This window comes from Rhamphochromis longiceps, linkage group LG1, assembly GCF_057381845.1.
Source record: "Rhamphochromis longiceps isolate RC_006_pf linkage group LG1, R_longiceps_female_GT1.1, whole genome shotgun sequence".
Classification (NCBI taxonomy): Eukaryota; Metazoa; Chordata; class Actinopteri; order Cichliformes; family Cichlidae; genus Rhamphochromis; species Rhamphochromis longiceps.
The window spans coordinates 30,532,579-30,555,398 of record NC_140557.1 but is presented as its reverse complement, the minus strand read 5'-3'; positions in this window follow the sequence as shown (position 1 = coordinate 30,555,398).

The following is a 22,820-nucleotide window of genomic DNA, read 5'->3' as shown; positions in this document are numbered from 1 at the left end:
ATTTCACTGCACTGAATGCTTACTTAACTGTAGTTTACAGTCTGAACAGCAGATGGAACTAAACCGCTTTAGAAGGCACAGCCAGTATTTCTAATTGCAGATCAGTGAGGAGTGTGTGCTTCTGATATGCTTGAGTTGTGGGTTTCATTCTCCTTTAGGCTAAATCTGATCTGCTATTATTACCTTAAAATGTTCATCTGGCCTTTATGATCCATTTTCCTTTCTGCACGTTACTCGCTTGACCTGAAATGACCCGGGAGTGAAACGAGTGTGACAGTCATCCATTTATGGAGGTTTAATGCTGCCTGCTCGTTCACCGCCGCTGACATTAGACAGCTTGTGCCTCCCATGATGCCCTGCTGCCTCAGCGGTATCATTTCACAGTGAATGCCTGGACAACCAGGATGATGAGGTCACTGATTTGATGAACTACTTTTCTGCCTGGATGATGAGCTGTCATTAGATTGAAATTGCCTTATTTTCACTTCACAGGAAATGAAGCTGAAAAGTATGTGTGGTGACGGCTAATGTGCACTTGGCAAATTGACTATGGAGGGCAATTTGGTTACTAAAACTTGCTGATGGAATATGAGCCTTTTTGGGGGGTTTCTTTGTTGTTTTTTGTTTAACACAAAACACGACGTTACAAACAGTGGCTGCTCAACTAAACATGATTTTGTTCCCTTTCATCAGGAGGCTCTTGATATAGGATTTTAAATTTTCTGGCTACTGATAGTTAGTGTTTCTAACAACATTTGATGTGTAAAAATAAATTGGTGAACAGGAAACTCAAGTGAGTGTATAGAAGTGTGCAAAAGGCTTTAGCCACCCTTCAGTTCTTTATATTTTGCCAGGAAAATGGGGAATAGCTGCAGCGATTTATTGAATTAAACATGCATTCAAATACAGTAAATAAGGCAAAAACAGAGATTGTATAATGTTATCAAAGCTCTCTTAGGCAAGCGATCTTGTCATTTCTTCAAGGAGTATTCAGGAATAGTTTTCCAGGCTTCTTTAAGGACATTCAAAGCTCTTCTCTTGACTGACTTTAGTTTTGTTGTCTGTTCAGTGTCTCTCTTGACCTTCTTCATACATATGAACAAAGATTTCAACCAAAACTTTAAATTTGATTCCACTGATTTTCAGTTTAGTTGTTGAGTAATTTGGGAAATCTCTGCCTTTTTTCCTGTTTCCCTTTCTAAAGAATGGCTTCTTGAAAGCCACCCTTCCACTGAGACAGTTTCTGATGACCTTCAGTGAACAGCAAATGGATGAACTGAAGGGGCACATGCATCTCTTAGATCCTGTGTGAGGTCTTTACTGCTTTCCCCCCTCCTGTTTCTTCAGGACAGGACTTCCAGACCCTATTCTGCTGCTGTAGATAGTTTTTTTTTTTTTTTTTTTTTTAAGGCCTGTCATGTCTTTTTTTTGTCCTCCACTTTTTCAGTTCTCTAAAATTTTAAAGGACAAACTGCACACCATGCTAAGATATGGCATGTTTTCAGCTAATAGCTCTTTGGGAAACACCTTGTTGGTGAAAGAATTCATTTTTATGTCAAACTTTGTTATATTTGGCATTTGTCATAGGGACACAGGCTAATTTTTTTTCTCTCTATGTTGTCTGCAGTGACAACACAGATTTAACTCTTGAGTTAGGCACATTTTTTTTAAGATTGAATAATTGATTTGTGTTAAGTGGCTTAACAAACAGACATAAAATAAAAACGAACCTGAAAATGGTCTGGTGCAGTTACTGGAGTGAAAAAGCAGCCAGTGTCCCAAGAAAACCTTCGAAAGACCTCCAGAAAGTCTGGAGAACAGTTGCTCTCCAGCTTGGAAATATAAAGAGATGACATCTTTTAACAGAGCTTTTAGCATTATACATAATTTGCACATCATAGTATAAGCTCCAGCACTTGTAACTTATATCAAATAATTATGATTAATACATCAAAAATAAATGCTTTGTTTTAATATGTGAATCCCCAGGTGACTTTGCACTGTACTGACTTGATAATACTATGTGGCCTGACAGTATTATGGCTACTTACATACAGCTTTACCTGTGTAAGGAAAACTTATGACAGGACTAAACTATTGTTTTTTTCTAATTGGTCCTTAGTTATTTGATCCTGTGGTGATTTCTGTTGCCCACAGGATGTCCATCCTGCCTTGTGGACTGGTTTTGTGGTAAGAACATGGTACGTGGTTTTCCGCCAGTCTCAACCTCTTTCCACGCTTGCATCTAAAAACATTGACATTTCCTTTCCTGGTTGTTTAACTAGTCAGCCTTTGAGCAGTGTGGGAGCAAATACCATATGACAGGACTGCTTTATGGCTTCCTTAAGTCAAACACCTGCTAATGGCTGCTTAAATACAGCTCCTCTTATCCGTTGTGGACTTTGTGTTTGCTTTGGTTCATTGTATTAGACTGGTCACCTTTTTGTGCACTGCCGTGTGAAAGCGAGAGATTACAAACCATGTATTTGATGTTGGAGGCTTTTATTTTCTGGGTAATTTTCTTTCCAGTGTAGCACAAATATGATGTAGATACACAGCGGCTGGTGGGTTTTGTTGGCCTGTGTACACACACAAAGACGTGATGTTCAAGTAAACAGAAGGCTGTTCAGTAAAGACTGTAGCGTGACAGACTAAATATACAGTAAGCCATAAAGTTCAAACGCTGACTTGGCTTATGTGAGTGATATTTGGTAATTGATACGTGTAGACTTTCTGTTAGACCCGTGGTAATAACTGCAGCTTGCTCACTTTAATGACTTTAATGTGCTCGTGCGTCTAACTGTAGGTCAGGTCACTGTAGGAAATCTTTTTAGATATGTTTTTGTTTATAGTGCAAGACAACAAGACCTGTGACCTGATCTGAAATCAGTGGTGATTCAAGCCCAACAGCCATTTTTCAATGTGTTCTTTAGGTGATGTGTAATAGTTTTCTTCATAGAATACCTGGGATCATTTAAGACTGCTGTTATTTTATGGTCACTACTTTGTTTAAATTTAACATTTACTTAAAAATGACACTTTGTGCTGTTTGCATTGTCTTATGAATCTTGATTTTAATTTTTTTATTCAAGACTGTAAAATGTGTTTGTGTTTTATTTTTTCTTGCCTCTCTGAACTTCCTTGCCTTTTAATATTTGCAACCCTATTAGTTGTTCAAATAATCTTTTTTTCTTCCCCCAAAGGGAGGAAGTATGTATTTGGTTCCATCTGTCTGTTTGTTCGCAGTCTAGCATCCACAGTTTTCAAGACATCATTTTCAAATTTTGTGTGATGATCGATACCAGTGACAACTTGAGTGGATTTAATTTTGATGAAAATCGTGTCAAGGATCAATCAGTAAAACCTTTATATTACCCACAATTTTCTATGGGTTGTCTTCATACTTCACAACAATAATTGAGGCAAATGATTACCTAGGTTGGTTAAGCAATTGACCTTTTGACCTTTACTTTCATTGTTAGCGGGGTTAAAATTGATTTTTAAATAACATCGATGTTTTTGCATAGCCTTTGCCCTTTGGGGGGAGTTATGTTCTCTGAGTGTTCTTATTTCTGTCTCGATTGACTCATTTTTGGAGCCAACCTCAACTAGCTATTGGAGGAACTGTTGTTTGTTTTGTTTTGTTTTGTTTTTGTCCTCCCCAGGTGGGAACCTCCAGGACTTGAAGAGAATTCCTGGCAATGAGAAGGTGAGAAAGCAGATAACTTAGCAGAGGAATCTGTTCATGAATGAGACAGAGATACTGAAAAAAGTCCATATTATGGCACGAAATGATTAACCTCCTAAGACCCGAACTCTTCCATGGTGTGTGTTTTTAATTTCTCTTTGATGAATGACCTGATGAATGTAAAAACAAAGTATTACCAGATTACCAGGAAAGAAGCACTGGCTCCGGTAAGAAAGAACAAGTCATCATTAGTAGTTTGAGAATAGGACTCGCTAATTTAAATAGCACACATTTTTTTATTATGAGGAAACATCTGACTGGTTGTGGTTGTTATAATTGGTGTCATGAAAGAGAGTCAGAGGAGCATGCATTGATATCATAAAGAGGGGGTACAAAGAAACAAGGGGAAAGAGAAGTGCCAGCATACAAATATTAAGGGTAGGGAATACATGCATACATTAGCGATATGTGTCTGTGAGAACTCAGCAGTGGGAGGAATGGTAGTGAAAACAGTGGGACTGTTGTAAAGAATACAGTTCATTTGGACTGCAGATTAAACTATGACTGGATAATGTGACAGGAGGCAGTTATGCAACACGTACAGATGTATTTAAAGCCCTGAAAATAAGAAGAAGGCTGCAGTGTCTAAATGTTCAACTAAAATCATCTACCTGATGTCTACCTTGGTCAATTCCATCTGGTTTGGTGTCTAGTACCCAACAAGTTTTTACCTCAGTTGTGGTGGGAGAAAGTCGAACATTTTATTAGATTGCTAATATGTGTGTCTGTGCAAAGCACCCATAAAGTTTATTGATTTAACCATCATAACATTTCTGGCTTCAGAAAACCAACATGACGGCGAGTCTAAAATGAGTTGGTTACAGTGGCTTCTTCTATATGTTTATCAGATCAGGAGGTTAGAGCTAGGTGTGTTAGTTAGTTCTGATGAGTTTCTGACTTTGGCAAAACTTGTTTCTGCTAGCTGCAGCCAGAAACTGAAGGGCGTAGTTGTGGGAACCCTAAGACCAGATGTAGCAGTGAAGTGAGGAAAAAAAGAATTACTTCGAAACAAGTGCCATGATAGTTTTTTTTTTTTTTTTTTTTTAACCTCCAAAAGATTTTTCTTTGTCTGCAGACTGTCTTCAGTTGACCTGTGGTGCTACGCGAGTATTCACTGTGTTAACCATTCCTCGCCGTCAGTCCCCTGACCGTGGTCGGGAGACACGAGGGGAGATGCTTCCTCCAGGGCCGAAGTTTGTCCTCCTTCGGGGTTAACTCCCTTCACTTTTGTGGAGTAGTGAGGCAGACAGAAATCAGCCGAGGCACCGGAGAGTACTGAAGAGATGAGGCTTTAATAACAGTACTGCACACTTTGGAAACACACTGCATAGCCTGTAGCCCGTTAGAACGCTGCTCCCGGTCGCCCTCTACCCATGACACACTCTCTCACTCTCTTTTTCCTCTTTAGCTCCCCGCGTTTCCTTCACACGCATGCTCACACACACATTACATACACTCCTTACTGCACCCAGTCACACACAAGACAGCAATTCCCGCAACAACTGGTATTTGTGGATTTACAAGTAAATTCAACAAGATATTCACAGATGTTTCACAAACTGATTGACAGGCTTATTTACAGCCCTGAGACTCTTAAAAACTGGTATAAATGTAGAATTAAACGATCAGCATCATCGCCTTAATTAAAGATTGATGTCTTCTGTAACATAGTAACACACCAAGGGTAGAACTGTTCTCACAGTATTACACACTGACTAGTGTCACCTGCAATAAACTGCCTGATATTTTCACACAACCTTTGAATAACATAATATTATGAAATTAGCAAACTACAGCTTGTTTTGCAAGACAATAATCTGCAACACAGATCCAATATCTGATTTAAAAATTCAAAAATGAATCAGGGCCAAGTATATTTGGTCATTCAGACTGGAGATGCAAGTGATTGAACCTCCAACCTTAGTTGGTAATTAGTAGGTTACCTCCTCTACCTGCTGAACTGCAGCTAACCCAGAAGACATAGTTCGGAGTCGGAGTTCAGAGTAGCAATAGATGGATGGAGCAAAGGCAGGGGTTGATTGCTCTATAGATTAATTTGAGTAGTTATTAGATGCAAATTTCAAGCCAAATTCACAGCACTTTATCATCAAACGACCACAGACACAGCACATACCCCACCTGACAGCTTACAACTGTCAAATTCTACAGGAGCTTTATGAACATGAGGATAATTAGCTAAGCTGTGGTTAGTTTTGAATTTTATAGTCTCGAGCGTACACAGCTGCAGCTGAACACCTTGGCAAATTTGAAGTCATTTACAACTGCCATCGGTTAAAGGTGGTTTGACGGTTAAAGAACCAGGTATGAACATGTAAATTCAAATGCGTTTGCATTTTACAGAGAAGGGTTTAAGATTACATTAAATCTTTAAAATAAAAACAACTCTTGATTACTAACCAAATACTACAAACAACCTGTTGGCCAGGGTACAGAGTCCCACCATATACAAGTTCTTTTTTTAAAAAAAGAAAGAAAGAAAAGGAAGTTAAGGCCATTTTAGGAAGTTTCTGACTTTGTTATGTTGCTCTAGGACCAAACAGTTCAGGGGACTTCCCCAGTGTAAATACCCACTGGGAGAACAACATCAATTCCAGGGAATTTTTTTCTGCCTGCTAATAAAAGAATGTAGCTAACTGTGCAGCTGCATCAATGCTGGGAGAATACCTAGATTGAAAAACTAGCTAAGAAATACCCCTCACACAGCGTTTTAGGATCTAAGATTTCCTGCAGTTCCAACAGTTATTAGAAGTAGAAAAGCGCCTTGCATTTTATTTAAGTTTTTTACGTGTAGCCCATTGGTGTAGCCAGGTCTTTGATTTCCTGATGAAGCTGTGGGTCATATCTAGATGTCCATATGTTGTAGCTGTTTGTTATGCTCTCTGCACGCTACTACTGTATGGCTCATGGATTCCTTTCAGTTCAAAAACTGCACAGTGGGGGAGCCAAAGCGGTAGAACATGGCTCCACTTTTACCCTGACACAATGTGGCAATATCTAGCAATCATTGTCAGTCAAGTATGTGCATGAAAACATTCCTGGGTGATTGCTTTGTAAAGTGCGGCGTATTATTCGGCTGTTTGCCTTGCAATCATAGCAACGAAAGATAAAATATATTCTTTGTGAAATCCTGCCTGGTAGCATTATAAACTGCTTTTCAGTGTTTTGGTCTCCGATAAAACTGTATGTAGATTCATGTGATAACCTCAACTTTTAGTGGTGGTATTTTTGATCTGAAGGTGCATTTAGGAAGTCAAAGAACATGTTTTGCCTACCGGCTTTTCAGTCCCTCTGTGTTGTGTTTTAGCTTTGTCTTGAATGAACACAATGGTAAGGGTGATGAGGTAGTTTTTGGCTGATGCTGTTTTGATTTAAAAAAAAAAAAAAAAAGGGTCGGGGCACGGTATTTCCCCTTGTTTTTGTACTTATGTTGTGGTGTGCGTTAATAGGACTGTCTCTAGCCATGATCAGTGTATTTAGTTATTGATATCAATTGCTGATATGTGTGTATGTGTAACAGAGGGGTGAGAGTAAAAAAATTGTAATAGTTAAATGTGTTTATTTAGCTCCAACATCCTTCTTGCACTCTTTGCCACCAGTGTTTAAAAATATATGACTGCACTCTTCCACATCAGCTCCCTCCTCTTTCCACTTACTTCCTTTGTCTCTTCCCGAGTCAGCAAAGAGTGTTTATACAGCCGTGTGTGTGTGTGTGTGTGTGTGTGTGTGTGTGTGTGTGTGTGTGAGATCAGAGTAAACAATGGCCATTCAAGCAAGGGCCACCTCGTCTCTCAGTTAATGTCCAAGTTGGTGTCCATGTCCACTGCGTGACACTGAGTAAATGTTAACACAGTTTTATTACATTTTATTACAATTATTACACATTTATCTCACATCGATTGTGAGGCAAATGTGTAGCAACTGTAAATAACATTGTATTGATTGGTTGGAGCTAATACGATGCATCGATTATGAAAATATGAATTGAAAATTTGTCGTTTTAGAATTTGTCTCAGAAAAACATGGATGTGGCCTGCTGTAGCGTGAACCCATCACAGGTTGTGTAATGATGCTCTTTGTAATGTGCCCCCAAAAAACCTGAAAATGTTAGTTATACTTTAATTGGCATTAAATAAAATTATAGCAGAACCTAATTATATGATATAAATAATGTTACAGCAATAAAAGTAATAAATACATTTCATGTAGTTTTTAGGACGCGTGACTTCACAAACTTATCAAGGTAGTTTTTTTTTTTTGTTTCATCGCTGACCTAAAGTACTGTGCAAAAGTCTTGAGCCAATTTCTTATATTGTTTGTAAGCAGCCAGACTTTTTAAAGTGCGCTTGAGTAATAGTTCTCTAGTCTTTCTGAAGGTCTTTCAAAGGTTTTCTTTGGCTGCTTTTTCACTAATTTTCAGTGCAGTCCTTGTTTCTGACCACTGGAAATCACCTCAAGCTGCTTCTCAATGAGCTATGAACTGAAACCTTAGCATATCTCAGCAGGTGTGCAGTGCGTCCTTTAAAAATTGTGTAAATGGGAAAAATGATGGACAAAAGAAAAAAACTGTTTGCCTCATATACTGTATTGTGATTTATGTTTGCACAAGTTTTAACAAATGGCTGAACCTATTTTCAATTTTTCAAGCAAAATCGAAGAAACGAGCAGTGGCTCAACACTTTTTTGTCAGTGTTTAGGAAAGGCAGCATTAAATCCAGCTTGGTGTCACGAAGTTTGAGGTTTGTTAAGTTCCATTATTGTGTGACTGGCAGCGTTTATCATTTGGAAGAATGTGAATTGTAGTATTATCAGAGAAAAACTGATGGGGACGTTGACAAAAATGTCTCCCCGTGACCACAGATTTGATACCTGTAAACAAAAGCGAAACCAAAAGATGTGCTCGCGAGCCACGAGTTTGTGGTCGAGGACATCTTTACGTATGCGTTTGGGACAGTAGCTGAGTGACGGCTTGGTGAGGCCTGGGAAAGTCCTCTTATATCATGTTTTCACAGTTTGAAAGTTAAAGGCAGGGCCTGTGTGCTAGGTAAAGCTATAACATCCTCCACAGGTGATAGCCACCGTCGAGCCTGTTTACCCGCTTTGCCTGTTGATCTTGCTAAAAGCCTTTCACACCCCATGGATACAGACACTAAACACAAGTGTGTGTACCCAGTTTAAGCACACACATTAATAACAACTGTAATGCCATTCTTTGTCGAGTGCTTTTACAGGTTCAACATTGACCCTAGTGTTTAATCTTCCTGCACAAACGACCGTCACTTAACATGCAAACAAATCTTTAGTCACTGTCAGCCAACTCCCATGTTCTTTGAGAATGTGAGCATGAGGACAAAGCCAAGACCCTTCTGTCCCCCGAGACAATTAAAATAGTAGACTCTCAAGCTAACATTAGTTAAAGTCAGCGCTCTTGTGCAATGTTTGTCCACTGAAGGACAGACGAGACCTGAGATTCAGTTTATTTTTTACCACTTGTGTTCTCCATCAAACCTTTCAAATATTAGAACACGTTCAGCTCATTTCCTACAGAATCCACTGTTTACGTTGGAACAGCCTAAGCGCCATGTTGGACACTTTACTTGTGTGTGTTTACGACCTGAACACAAGCAAAGAAGAACAGCTGTAAATGCTTTCCAGCACTGCTTCAATTCATTTAAAAATGAAGCTTGGATTCATACATCCCCACCCTACCCTGCGTTATCAGCTGCTGCCACACGATGTCACTGTGGCCTGTTCGTTCTTTCATTTCCTTTTTTCCACCTCCCCCCCCTTCAAACTGTTGACTCCCTTTCCAATGGGAAACAGATGGGAGACCTTTGCTGTGGGCTACTGCCAAATGGAGCAAATTCTCATTACAACGTCTGCAAGCTCTGTTTATTCTCTCCAAGCCTCACCTCCACCCCTTGCACCACTTTTCCATCTGATGTGTTCAACACTTGTTTCCGATGCAGACGTGTCATTTTGCTATGCCTCGTTTTGCTGATTACAGGATATTTATCACCCTCAGCACAGAATGGCAAAAACAGACATCATTTGTTTTGTGGGGCTGTTTAGAGTGATCTGTTGCATCGCTGCTGGGGCTGGGTAATAAAATGATCTCGATAATTATCATGAACAAGTTCCCACAGTATCGCTAATAAATGGAGTAATTTGTAATGAACGTGAACGAACAGTTAGAGGAGAGTCAGACGTTGGCACAAGATGGAGAGATCGAAATGTGGTCAGACACCATTACTGATTTGGAAATAGTTTAGGATGACAGCGCTGTAGCATTAGACCTGCAGCCACGTTTCTTGAAATTTATACATTTCTATTTACATCCCAGTTTTAAAAGCTTGATCACAGTGCAAAAGAAAAAGAAAAAAAACAACAAAGTGATTTGCAAATAATTTGAATCATGCATTTAATTGAAAATAATGTACAGGCAACATTAAATAGATGTCTTTGTTTGGATGTCAGCAACACATCTGAAAAATGTGGGATTGGTTGAGAAAAGGACTGGAAACTTAAAAGACCAACAAAGGACTGGTTATGAAAAGAGCAACCCAGAAGATGGTGTGTGGTTTTCATTGATTAATATGAAAACTAAACTAAAATTAATATGATTAAAAGAATCAGAGAGTTCAGAAAAATCTGTGTGTGCAGGACAGGACTGGAAACCAGTGTGGAATGGCTGTGACCCTTGAACTGTCAGGTGATGCTGTATTAATAACATCATTTTCTACATATAACTGCATAGTCATAGGTGTATTTCTGAAAATGTGTTATCAGTGAACACATATCGTCACTGCAGCCAAAATATAAATATAAATGAATCATAACTAAACAAGAAAGGCTACAGTTTTCTTTGAATCATGGAGAGGGAGGATTTCTTGTTTTTAAGCAATGATGCCACAGTTTGTGATGGTATTAGAGTGCAAAAGTCTAAATAGCACGAGTAACGTGCATATGTTTGAAGGCTTCATTAATGCTAACTGATATGTATTTCAGGCCTTTACTGATTTCAGCAAGACACTGCCAAACCTCATTTCTGCATATGTTACAACACCATGACCTCAGTAGTATGGGAGTTAGTTTAGAGGCCATGGTGATGAAATTATCAGAAGTTTATCCATTGGGAACTTAAGCTAAAAATCAGGAGTCTTATGTGTGTTTGTGCAGCAATTTTCCCGAAAAAAGTTTAATCTTGCCATGTCGTATTTAAAAAAAAATCTAATCACAACTGCTTTATTGTAAAGAAAAAAACAATTAGCCTTATGCAATATATACGTTTGATTATATAGGTTTGATCGAGCTGCTTACATGCAAAAGATGACTGGAGACGGTGCTTCATATTAAGCTTTTTGACTGAGAAATGTTTCTTATTTAATGTATTCAAATGCATATACGTACATTACACTTGACTCTTTACATCAAGTCGCGCACACTCTCACATGTAATAAGACCATTTTTTCACTACCTGTTCACCTCCGTCCTCATTCACGCTGACTGTACCTGCAAACTTTTTCTCTCAGTATTACACTTGATCACAGACAAATCCCCAGCTCTGTTTGAGTCCCCAGTCTAGAAAGCGAGCACTTTGAATGGAATATAAATGACATCATTACGTAATATTCAATCTGTTGCTGCAGCAATATCCTATTCCACAGATAGCCACCTTCACCACCCTCCCCATATGCTCCTGACTCGTTGGTCTCCTGTTCTTTTTTTCATGGAGAATATTAAAGAGTTATTAAATTAATCTGTGCTCGCTGGCGCATGTTATTGCAGTGCAGAGATTTGTGAGGTGAATGAAGCCATTGGGCCGCACCCTAAGCTGATTTATTAAGGGTGCCAGGGAATCACCAAATAGACCTGATAACCTGCTTTATTTTGCATAAGTGAACACTTTCCCTCAAATCCTCTTATGTGGTCCCGTCCTGCCTTTTAAAAAAAAAAAAAAAATACAAGTTTAGCTGTTCTTGTATTTTTCTGTGACCTGAGGCTGTGCAATGCTATCGTCACAGTCTCTTTGTTAATGCTATTAGGAGAGAGTAATAATCACAAAAGAGTGAATTGCATGAGACATGCCTGTGAAAAGCTTTTTATATGATGTAATTTTTCTCCTGTGATTGATTGTACTTTATCTTGTCCCTGCTTTGGCTGCACTCTCTTGCTGAAAATCAAGCTTTTCTCCTGGTGGACTTTTTTCTTTCTTTCTTTGCTAATAGACATGCTGGCTCAATTAAAAACTCTAAAATATGCAGAGACAGTGTCATCCTGACCGTCACATTAGGAGTACAATGTGATGTTTAGAGTAGGAAGAGCAAAACACAAACTCCATGCAAAAAATGCAAAATGTGTTTGCTCGATTCATTTAAAGAGACGGTTAACGTGAATTTTCGGACTCATGCAGGTGCATCGACATCTGTATTCCTTCACTAAGTCATCACTCTCTGAATGAAAGAGTTTACATACTTGATGCATAGACCGCTGAGGGATGCAGGTTGAAGCTGCTCAGCCCTGTGCATGTGTTATATGCATAGCAGGGCATCTGTGTGTTCTCTCACCCCTACACAATCAGCAGATTTAACACCCGCTGATTCCACCCCAGATTCCTAACCTCATTTATCAGAGTGTATGCCAGCAGTGTAGACATTTAATCCAGCGTGAGATTTTTGGGCTCCTTTGGGTCAACAGTTTAGCTGTTGTTTTTTTCCTTCTTGTTCTTCATCTTCTTTCTTCTTTTTTTTCCAAGCCTCAAGACAAAGTCTGCTTTCAATTATTTCTGCAAAATTGCTTTACAGGGTCCATGCATGATTAAATATTCATTATGTTAAACTAAGCACTTTCTTTGTATATAAATCCATATTAGATTTGGCTGGCAGGCTGCCTGAAGCCACATGAGAAGGATTCCTGGAGCAAAAAAAGGGGGGGGGAAAGCCTTGGACCTCCTTAGCAGCTCCTTTCTCCTGGCTCTGTTTGTTTTTATTCTGATGTAAATGATGACTTGTTGATATTTTCCTACCTTTTTTGTCCTCCTGGCCAGGCGCATGGATCTTCTCGGCTGTGGTGTGGGGTGGAGGGGGATGTTGGAATTTAAAGTGGGCATGGGAAAAATAAACAAGCGTGTCAGTCGGTGCAGCAGCAGGGGAGCTGATCGTTCGGAAAAAACTGGACCGTGTCTAAAAGAAAAGCTGTTTGTGTATGCATGTGTCTCCAGCGCAGCTTTGTGCGTCTCCCTGTGTGTACACTGCGTGTGCTTGAAAAAACAGAGGGCAGGGGTGAAGAGAGAAGCCATTTCATTTCAAATAGGACCAGCTTCCCTGAAAATATTTACCTCATAGTTTTCTCTTTCCAAGTAAAATTGACCTCTTTGATTGCCCCACAGACTTCATGGAAAATAAATTCAAGAGTATTTGAAATTCCTGAGTGGATTCGCTGGGGCTAACTAGCGTGAGCCCGTGTTTATTTGTTTTCCAACTGCAGGCTGGATCAAGGTTGTGTTGACTCAGAAGGTATTTGGTTTGCCTTCTGTTACAGACGTCGTGAAGGGGCTCTTACTGCAAATGGACAGAGATGGGACGAATCTGAAGCAGCTGTGTGCTCTCGTTTTATTAGAAAGAACAAAATCTTCTCATCTCTCTGCCATATAGTATGTTCAAACATTTGCTGCTGTGGTGTTGTGTCTATAGCTTTTTATTCTTATTTTCCACAAACCCCTGTCCAATAACTGCATCTGTATTTGCAGCATTCTTGACTTAGGCAGTGCAACCTGTTCTGCGTGGCTTGGGGTGCAGGTGGGTTGAAGTGGCTGAAGAATCCATATCATTCCTGAATGAGCTGATTGAGCTGGACAGACATAAAAGAGAACATCATGTTCTTTAGAATAACAACCAAAGAAAAAGAAAATTCAGTAGCAGACGCCTCAGTCCTGACCTCCATGTTCCAAGCATGCAAGAGGCAAGAGCACAGACAGGCATAAGACTGGAAAGACTGGTAATGGAGTTGCTTCACCAGAAACACAGGAGCCTATCCCAGTTACCATAGGGCGAGAGGTGGGGTACACCCTGGACAAGTCGCCAACCTGATGCAGGGCTAACCCTGTTATATTATTAGATTAATTATATTTTTATTATATTCAATTCCAAGTAAAAGCATGTCTTATTCTTTGGCTTGATATTGAAATATAATATTATGTTGTGTTATTGTAGGTCTGGCAACTTGTTGTGATTTAGCAACAAATAAAACTGAATTGAACTGACAATAAACCAGCTGTGCTTAACTTGTGTAAACATCCATCAAGCTAACCTCACATATGGTTACTATTTCAGGATTGTGATCAGATGCTGTTTTGCCCCGTTTAGTAAATCCGGCTTTTAGATTCAAGACCAGCAATTTAGAGTTGAATTAGTGGATAACAACTTACTAAAGTAATTAGTCTTTTCTTTTTCCTTTTTTCCTGCATGCTCGACTTGCACATACAACCGTTGCATGTGCATCCCACAGGACTGAACTGTTGCCTCAGTTATCCAAAAGAGTTCAATTGTATGAAGCGTGCAAAACTCGCTGGCTTGAAATGGGCTCCTCTCTGGCCTAGATCATGTCTATTTGGGATGGAGGCTTATCATAAGAAATGTTACTAATGTTGTTATATGGATGCATTTCTATTTACCAGGCCTCTAAAGCACACAGTATTTGAATCGCAGGGACAGAAATCGAATTCAGAGTTGCGTATCTGTTGCTAAAGTATTGATTAAATACCGGTCACTTTACATTGACCGGGCATTGTCCTTTATCCTGTGTGTCTAACCAAACGCTGTGATTCCAGTTGAATATGAAACCTCCCTCACAGGATATGACTGGCACCTGGAATGAAGAGGGCAAATGGTGAACAATAGAGGAACAAGGGCTTCTCCATTATGAGAATTAATCTAATCGCAGCTTCTAGCTGCGAGCAGGCTTTGTTAATGGGGCTTGTACAGTCAATTATCTTAATTGTTCCATTCACAGAACCTGCTGCATGTTTCACCAGCGACGCTGGAACTTGAGGGATGAGCTCCATCACTCTCCTTAATTGTAATCGTCAATAGATTCACTTATGAATGTCAGGACGTCCATAAGGAGGATGAGAGTAATGGCAGGGCCATTCAGGGGTGGAGCCGTGGGTCACTGATGTGAAGCCGATGGAGGCTTATTGTGAGCCGTTCTGGACATATGGTGAAATTCCACCGTTTGGTACTGTGTGTCGGTTTAATTAGGTCACAAATAGCGTGTTATTTTTTGTTATTTAAATTTTCGTGCTAAGCTTTCGAAAAAGACATATTCATAACATTTTGATTCGCCAGATCCTGGTTGAACAAGAATATTACATATATAAATGAGAGTGGAAGTCCTGTTATCGTGGATATTTAGCCCAGTTTGCAGCAACACTCGTGCCCTTTGTGCCAAAATGTTATTGCTGGCAGCGGCTAATGCAGCTTTCAGACTCATCCAGTAAGCAGGGTGGTCTGCAGCTCTCCTTTCTGCCCACAAACTTTACGCGGTGAAATACTCAGAGACGCTGTCACACTATCGCCCAACTGGGAAACCCACTCCCAAATCGGTCGGCTATACCAGGGTGGACTGAAGAGAGAGACCCTAAGGGAGGGGGGTGAAATCTCCAAAGTGCTTCCTCTCTCTCTCTTATGTGTACTTTCTCGTTCGCCTCTCTCTGCACACATTCACTGGCTGATGTGACTCGTTCAATTTGGAATTGCTGGAGAATGACTAAAATGGAGGCCCTGTGAAGAAGGTCAAGCACTGGCAGCTATTAAATTCACTTGTCTGAGATATCAAGTGCCCTGTTTGATGAGTTGTACCACTGTATAATCACTTGTTCCCTCTGCCACGGTGGCCTTTCTGAGCAGCGCTTCACAATGTTAGAGGTGTTATAAATTTGCAAAATTTAAATAATAATAGTTTTTTTTAAAGCTTGTAGGTTGTTAGGGGGATAGCGAGGATGAGTGCGGATGCTGAAAACGTGTTAGAAAAGAACGAGACCATAGTGCTCTTGCATCATCTGATGGTTTTGTTGGAATGCATCTTGCTAATTTAGCTTTTTTTCTGTGGGGATATAATTGACTTTTAATGCATCAAATTGTGCAGCAAGCCACACCCTTCTTGGTTACTGTTGGTGTGCCTGCCGATCTTAACATTCCTGCATGGCACAGTCACAATGACAGATTTACCACTTTAGCTTTACACCTTTTATAGTGTTATAAATGTGTTTAAAATCAGACGGAGGAAGACGATCACATCAGCAGGTTATATAACGTTAACTTTGGCTGCAGTTATGCTTAAAGAGAACTCTGTAAAAGGCTCTTTAAATAAACTCCAAGGCCACATCTGTGATATTACACAGAAAGACTGTGTTTAATAAATAAAGCAGTATGGAGATGACGAGCAGGAGGGAACTGCTAATTCTTACCTAAACTCTGACTCCATCCAGGTCACTTGAGCACCTTGAGGAAACTGTTGTGATCTGGCACTATATAAATAAAAGTGAGAACGAGAGAAACTAGACTTAGACACTAGTAAGACAGTAACTGGAGATATTAATGATTGTGGCTCATGTTGAAGCAGAGAAATGCACCGTGTAAGGGATTGCTCACACTTTTGCTCTTGTGATTTGGATTTTGGAAATCCTGAGCAAACCTGGACAGCAGCTCTTTAAATACAAAGCAAAGCTCTCACAATGTGTGAAGAAATGCAGCGTTTAACAGGCTGCCAATTAAAATAGCATTTCTACTAATTACACTGACATATGATACACAATTTAAAGTGTGGCCGTACCTTATTTGAGTGAAAATTGTTTTAATTTACATATTTCTCTGAAGCAGGTTTATACTACGGTGCAGACCAAGAGTTTCACCTGCTCTACATTCACTGCTTGCCAAAGAAGATCTTGATTTTCAGTGACCCTTCGAACTCATCAGCAAACTTATGCGCACAACATTATTTGGCTGGTGCTCAGTCCAATCCAGTAATCACATTACCTCTGAGCGAAGCTGAAGACGTTTTTATAAATAAGCAATCAGCGCAGTGGCAAATTAAATTCAGAGCTTCATAATTAACCTTGGTAGGAAAACTCATTTAAGTCTCTTAAATCATCAAATGAGCTCAGGTAAAGCTAAACTTGATTATGCTCGGAAGGAAAAAAATCCTGTTACCGTCTTTGAGGTGAGAAAATACTGTCATTTATGGGAGCCAAAGCAGCTCTCTATTTGAGCTGTTTAATTGTGGCTCACACATCAATGCAATTAAACTCGTCAGAGGAATACTGACTTTCTGGTTGAATTCACAATGTTAATTAGCCGGTTGGGATTTTTTGAAATAAGTTATTGCTCTGCTTTATCTTGTGCTCTGGGTGAGTGATTCTCATAAAGACTAGAGCTTTTCTCTGTCTTCCTATCATATGCAATGTGTGGGGTGAAGTTGCAAACTAATTGCAAGGAAGTGTGTAACTAATGATTTCCACAAAGCTGCAGCACATAATGTGTTGCTGTTTAAAATGCAAATTTCTCTTTGTTTATTCAGAGAGCATATTCAGATTCCAGCTTACAAACCTTGTACTGTTTCTCGACTTGGATGCAGTTCAGTTCTCTAGTTTCCTTCTAACTATGCTCGGGAATTATAGATGCTTATGCCATGTACTTTGCTTTCTGTTTGTGACATCAGATCAACATTTCCTTATGATATACATAGAGAGAGAGAGACTTTGCCTAAGACTGAGCATGCATTATCTGTGCAAAAAATGGGGTGCTTTTTAGTTAAAAGCTATTAACATGCATAGTAAAAGTTGTCTCGTACACCACACTTTGCCTTGTGAACACTGTAAAATGTAATTACAGTGGTTACAGGCAAGTTTCCTTTAAAATCAGCTTAGGCTGTGGTGGTTTTCCCAGCTTTGCCCATGACCTTTGAAGCTGCCACTAGTGGCCAGCTGTAATTCATCAAACTCTAAACTTTCCCCAGCGCTTGGTCAAACATATGCCTGAGAGTGGCCACTGACATTAAATTAGCAGGGCCACCTTCTAAACAAGACATTAGCAAAGGGCATCAACAGTTGCCCAGTTTTTGTATATATCAGGGCTAATGTTTTGAAATGGGGGACACTGGGATGCAACAATGTAGTTATATGGCTGTATTCTCATGGTTTCTACCTCTCAGCTACTGTTTTGTTCACCCAGCGATCTGGTGAACTATGAAAGCAAGTCTCTAGAGGACTGCCAGGAAGTTTTAGTATGGTGATAGGAGTGATGATACATAGATGAAAAATCCTAGTTACCTTGTATATTGTGTACTTTCCATTAAGGTAAATGAAGGTTTTCCCTTCGCCTGTAAAGTATCTCTGCGCAAAGTTCATGATCATGATTGATTTTAAATCAAACCATCAAGATGTGTAACTGGACAATTGACTGATAAACAGCGTCATGACCAGGTGAGGCCTGTTGCCTCGTTTTAAATGACACTTTGAACAGATAAAAGATTTGTAGCTTTTCAATGAAAGTCTCCATATGAGGTCCAAAGAGATGTCGATTCAAGCGAAGCAAGTAACTGAAAATCCAAAATAAACCAACCAAAAATCATACAAAAATGTATGAGTGGTTAAATCAACAATCTGGTACATTCTTAGACAGAAGGAGTGGACTGGCTAGCTCAGCAATGCTAAAAATGACTGAAAGACCACAGAAATCAACTAAAGCAGATGATTGCAGTTTCATGAAGAGAAAAACCCTTTCATAACATCTTGCCAAGAACACTCTTTTGGAGTTGGGCATAACATCGTCAAGGTCTACAATCAAGACGCACTCATGAATGTAAATACAGAAGGTTTACAACAAGGTGCCAACCATCTACATTCAAGAACAAGAAGGATAGGTCAGCCTCTGCCAGCAATCTAAACGACCCTGCAAAGGTCTAAAAAAAGAAAACATCTCTGGACAGATGAGACCAAGATTAACGCATATTGTGTAAATGTTAAATGTATGTATACAAAAGAACTTGTGGACCTAACTGCATGAGGGTATATGATGGATTTGTTTTAGTTGAAAGACCTTTTCTATTACCTTAGAAATTTTCCATCATTACCACGAAGCTCACATTTTCTAGGAGTTATTTTTAAACATTACATTTTCTAGATAATTTCTAACAGATGGTTGTTTAATTTTTACTTAGTTTCAACCAAACCATATACAAATGTGTTCAGTACTTTGGTTTACAACAATTACTTGCAAACTATCACAACGAAGCAACTCTTAGGTCAATGGTAGTGGATGAATGCAGATAAAACATGAGAAAAGCCTTGTCTGTTATAGCAGCATATTTTCATTCAATGCAACCTTTTCATTTTTGCTTAAAATCTCATTTTAAATAAATGTTTTGTGCCCAGTGTTTTTCTCTTAGATTCAGCTGACACTTTAACGGTGTCGGCTGAAGCTAAAAGATGGGGACGATACAGTGAGCAGAGACAATATTTTCCTTGGATTTCCCCATAACCCTGCTGTAGCCATAATCCCCACATTACTGAATGTGCTGTGGTTTATACACCACCATATTGGTAACATTATGAAATGAAAGCTGCTCTAAAATGCATCCGCTTGTGGCACCCTCATAATACCATATCCATAACTTTGAATTTGACTGAAATAAATCCCATTCAGGACTACCACTGCTGAGCAGTGCTACACCATCTGCCACAGCACAACCATAATACAAATACTATAAATAGATTACAGAAGGACTTATCCTTTATCCACACAAAAAGATGCTCTCTGTATTTATTCAGAGAAGAAAAACATATTCTAATCTGGCTTTGTTTCACTTGGAGGCCTCATTTGTCATCCGTTCGCTCTGCCTCTGGGTAATGACTCCTTGGCTCAAATGCACACCAACTGGTAAAATGGCTCATTGCAATGCAATGGGTCACCTAAGCTGTTTTCCAATCATGTAAAAGCATCTGCAACTGTGGCTTCACACCTAATTCTTTCAGTTAAGTGTGAAGCCTTCCCCAGGTCAAGGTCCTGATCGAACAGATGAATGAGGGTCCGTTCTGATCAAACTGGAATCGTGGTTTGGTTCATTTCTTATGTATTTCCTTTTGGATGGGTTTTTGGACCTATAAATGTGCCAATGTAAATAGGAAGTATAGCAGATTATTATCAGAACTGGAAAGAAAAGCTGCAGTAGCACATGGTAGATGAGGAAACTATTATTCAGGACGGCGGTCTGTGGCGCAAAAAAGGTTGGGGATGCCTGATTTAGGATATATGTTTTGACAATTAACAGAAGAGAAATCTAAGTCCCAACACTTTACACGTGTGTTTTCAGAGCAAATACGTGAAAATATATCAAACCTCTTTTTATTCCGATGATTCAAATATTCCGATACTATTTAAACAGTTGCAACACTTTGTATCTCTTGGTCTAGTTCAGCAGATGGAAACAGTCACAGCGATGCTGCGGACTTGACAGTTGTACACATGATGATCACTGACCCTCTCCACAAGGAGGATAAGCAACAGAAGATTATTGCTGTAATCTAGTGCTGTACTGAAGCTTGTTAATGGTACTGACTGGAAAGGAAAAGTGTGGTAAGAAAAAGGGGGAAGAAGCAACAGCGATGGACACAACAATCAGAGGATTGTCAAGAATAGTCAGTTCGGGAGCTAGAAATAACTTGGCAAGGATTGGACTGAGGGTGGTATCAGCACATCAAAAGCAAACCTGCAGTTGGTTTAACAGGTCAGGTTCTTGATTGGCTCTTATCTAAAGGGTAGAATTTTTAGTTTTTTATGTTTCAGATCTGCAGAACTAAAAATTCAATCTGGGGTTCCTCAAGGGTCTGTCCTTGATCCATTACTCTTTAACCAATTCTTTTACATGTACCTGCTTTGTACTATCATAAAGATCATTACATATCCTACCATTCTTATGCATTTGAGAGACAGTTCTATATATCATTTACCTCTGGTGATCTAACCCCTGTTTACAAACTATTGAGTTGCACTGGTGACATTGATTGCTGGACGTCTCAAAACTTTTTGAACTGAACAGAGACAAAATGGAAATACTGGTTGTTGGTCCAAAAAGTCAGAGTAAGAAAAATGTGTTGATTTAGATCATCTCTGTCTATGAAACACAGTAAGCAAGTCAGGAACCTTGAGATTATTTTGCACAGTGATCTCAGTTTTGATGATCATGTCAATCCCATCACCAGAACTGCCTTCTATCATTTAAAAAATATATAAAAAGAGAGAAAATATTATCCCGAACTTGCTCTGAGAAATTGTTCCGTGCTTTCATTCCAACCAGAGTCCTTTCAAGTACTGTGACTTGCTCCCTGTTTACAACCCGGTCAGACCTCTCAGGTCATTGGGTACAGATCTTCCTAGAATCAGACTGAAGTGTACTGAAGATGCTCGCAGTTACTGTGGTCCTGTTCTTTGGAACAAGCTGCCTGCTGACCTGAGACCATTTACATCTTTGCCTCAAAACCTTTTTGTTCACACAGGCCTACACTCAATCGCTTTGCATGTATGGTTTTAGTTTCATTTTTCTGTTCTCACTGCACTTAAATGCACTATATAAATACAATTGCAATTGTCTCATATCAAGCCAGTCCTAACCCACAGAAAACATTAGAAACACCTTACTTGGGCTAAGTAGGAAAAGACCTGCACGCTTGCTCAGTGGTCCAAAGTTATCTTTTTAGATGAGTCTGGAGGAAGAGCAGAGAAGCACATGCGGTCCAAAGTCCAGCATGAAGTTTCTGTGGGGTGCCATTTCATCTACTGGTTTTAGTGGTGGTTGTTTCACTGTTCTGTCCACAGTCCCATATCTACTACCAAAAGGTTTTTTGTCCATCATTGATTGGCCAGTCAGCCTGACCTGAACCTTTTGGAGAACTTATGGGATATGGAGAAACACCTGACCCAAAAATAGTGATGAGATGAATTAAAGCAACCTGGGCTTCAATAAATCCTCAGCAGTGCTATAAGCTGAATGCCGAGCCACTTTTTTCAGTGCATTAATATGTGAAGTTTTTATCATGTTTGCATACTTGTGAAACCAAAACTAACGAGATTAAATGTAACAAAAATATACTTTGGTTTGGACATTCGAGCGTGAAAAGGGCCCTAAATGTAACTTTCCTGAAGGAATCTCAAATAAATGCCTCAACTGACAAACACTGGCTTCAGCTTTCTGTAGAAAACATTTAGCAATCGTGAGCAATAAAAGATAAATACATTTGTAAGTGATTGCTGTTAAGCTGGTTCCTCATCAACACCAACCAGGACACGAAGGGCCCTGCCAAGAACAATGAAAGCTCTGGGTTTTTGCATCCACAGAAAATATTGGAAGGCATTGTTGAGGGATAAACACTCTCAGCCAAAGTGGGTTGGATGTTTTCCTTGTGTTCCTGGCACAGCCTTTAGTTTCTGCAGCTGTCAGTGGTGTGGTTTTGCTAAGGCGCTGTGAATCCCAGGCTGACTTTTCACTGGCTGTGGTTGTCTTTATGATGACAGTTTTGAGACTGATGCCCATCCGCCCACACTCATTAAAGGCTAGTATGCATGGTTTTCTATCGCACTCCCGCTCTGGTTTTAAACTCCCAGTCTCCTTTTACTTTCAAGCGTTGAGTTTTTAATGCTGCTTTTGTTGACTTCATACAACACTACAAAAAGTTTAGAAGCTTTTTCATGATGTTTTACATTTAATGACATTATCAATGCAAATTATCCATCTTTCATCTTAGCACAAGCCTTATGGTACCCTCAGCTCTCTGGGATTTGGGGAAATCGTGCCATTTTATTATACAGCAGGACTGGGACCCATACGCAGGAAACGGTGGTCAGTGGAAACAAGCAATATGGTGAGATTATTTACAGTGTTCCTGGTTTTCTTAATATTGAGAAAATGGCTTTGTGCTAAATGTTCCAGTTCCTGAAAGTAGCTTTCAGAAATGAGTGCCAGGCTGGCGGCCAGCCACCAGTGTTTGGTTTCCAAAGCTGAC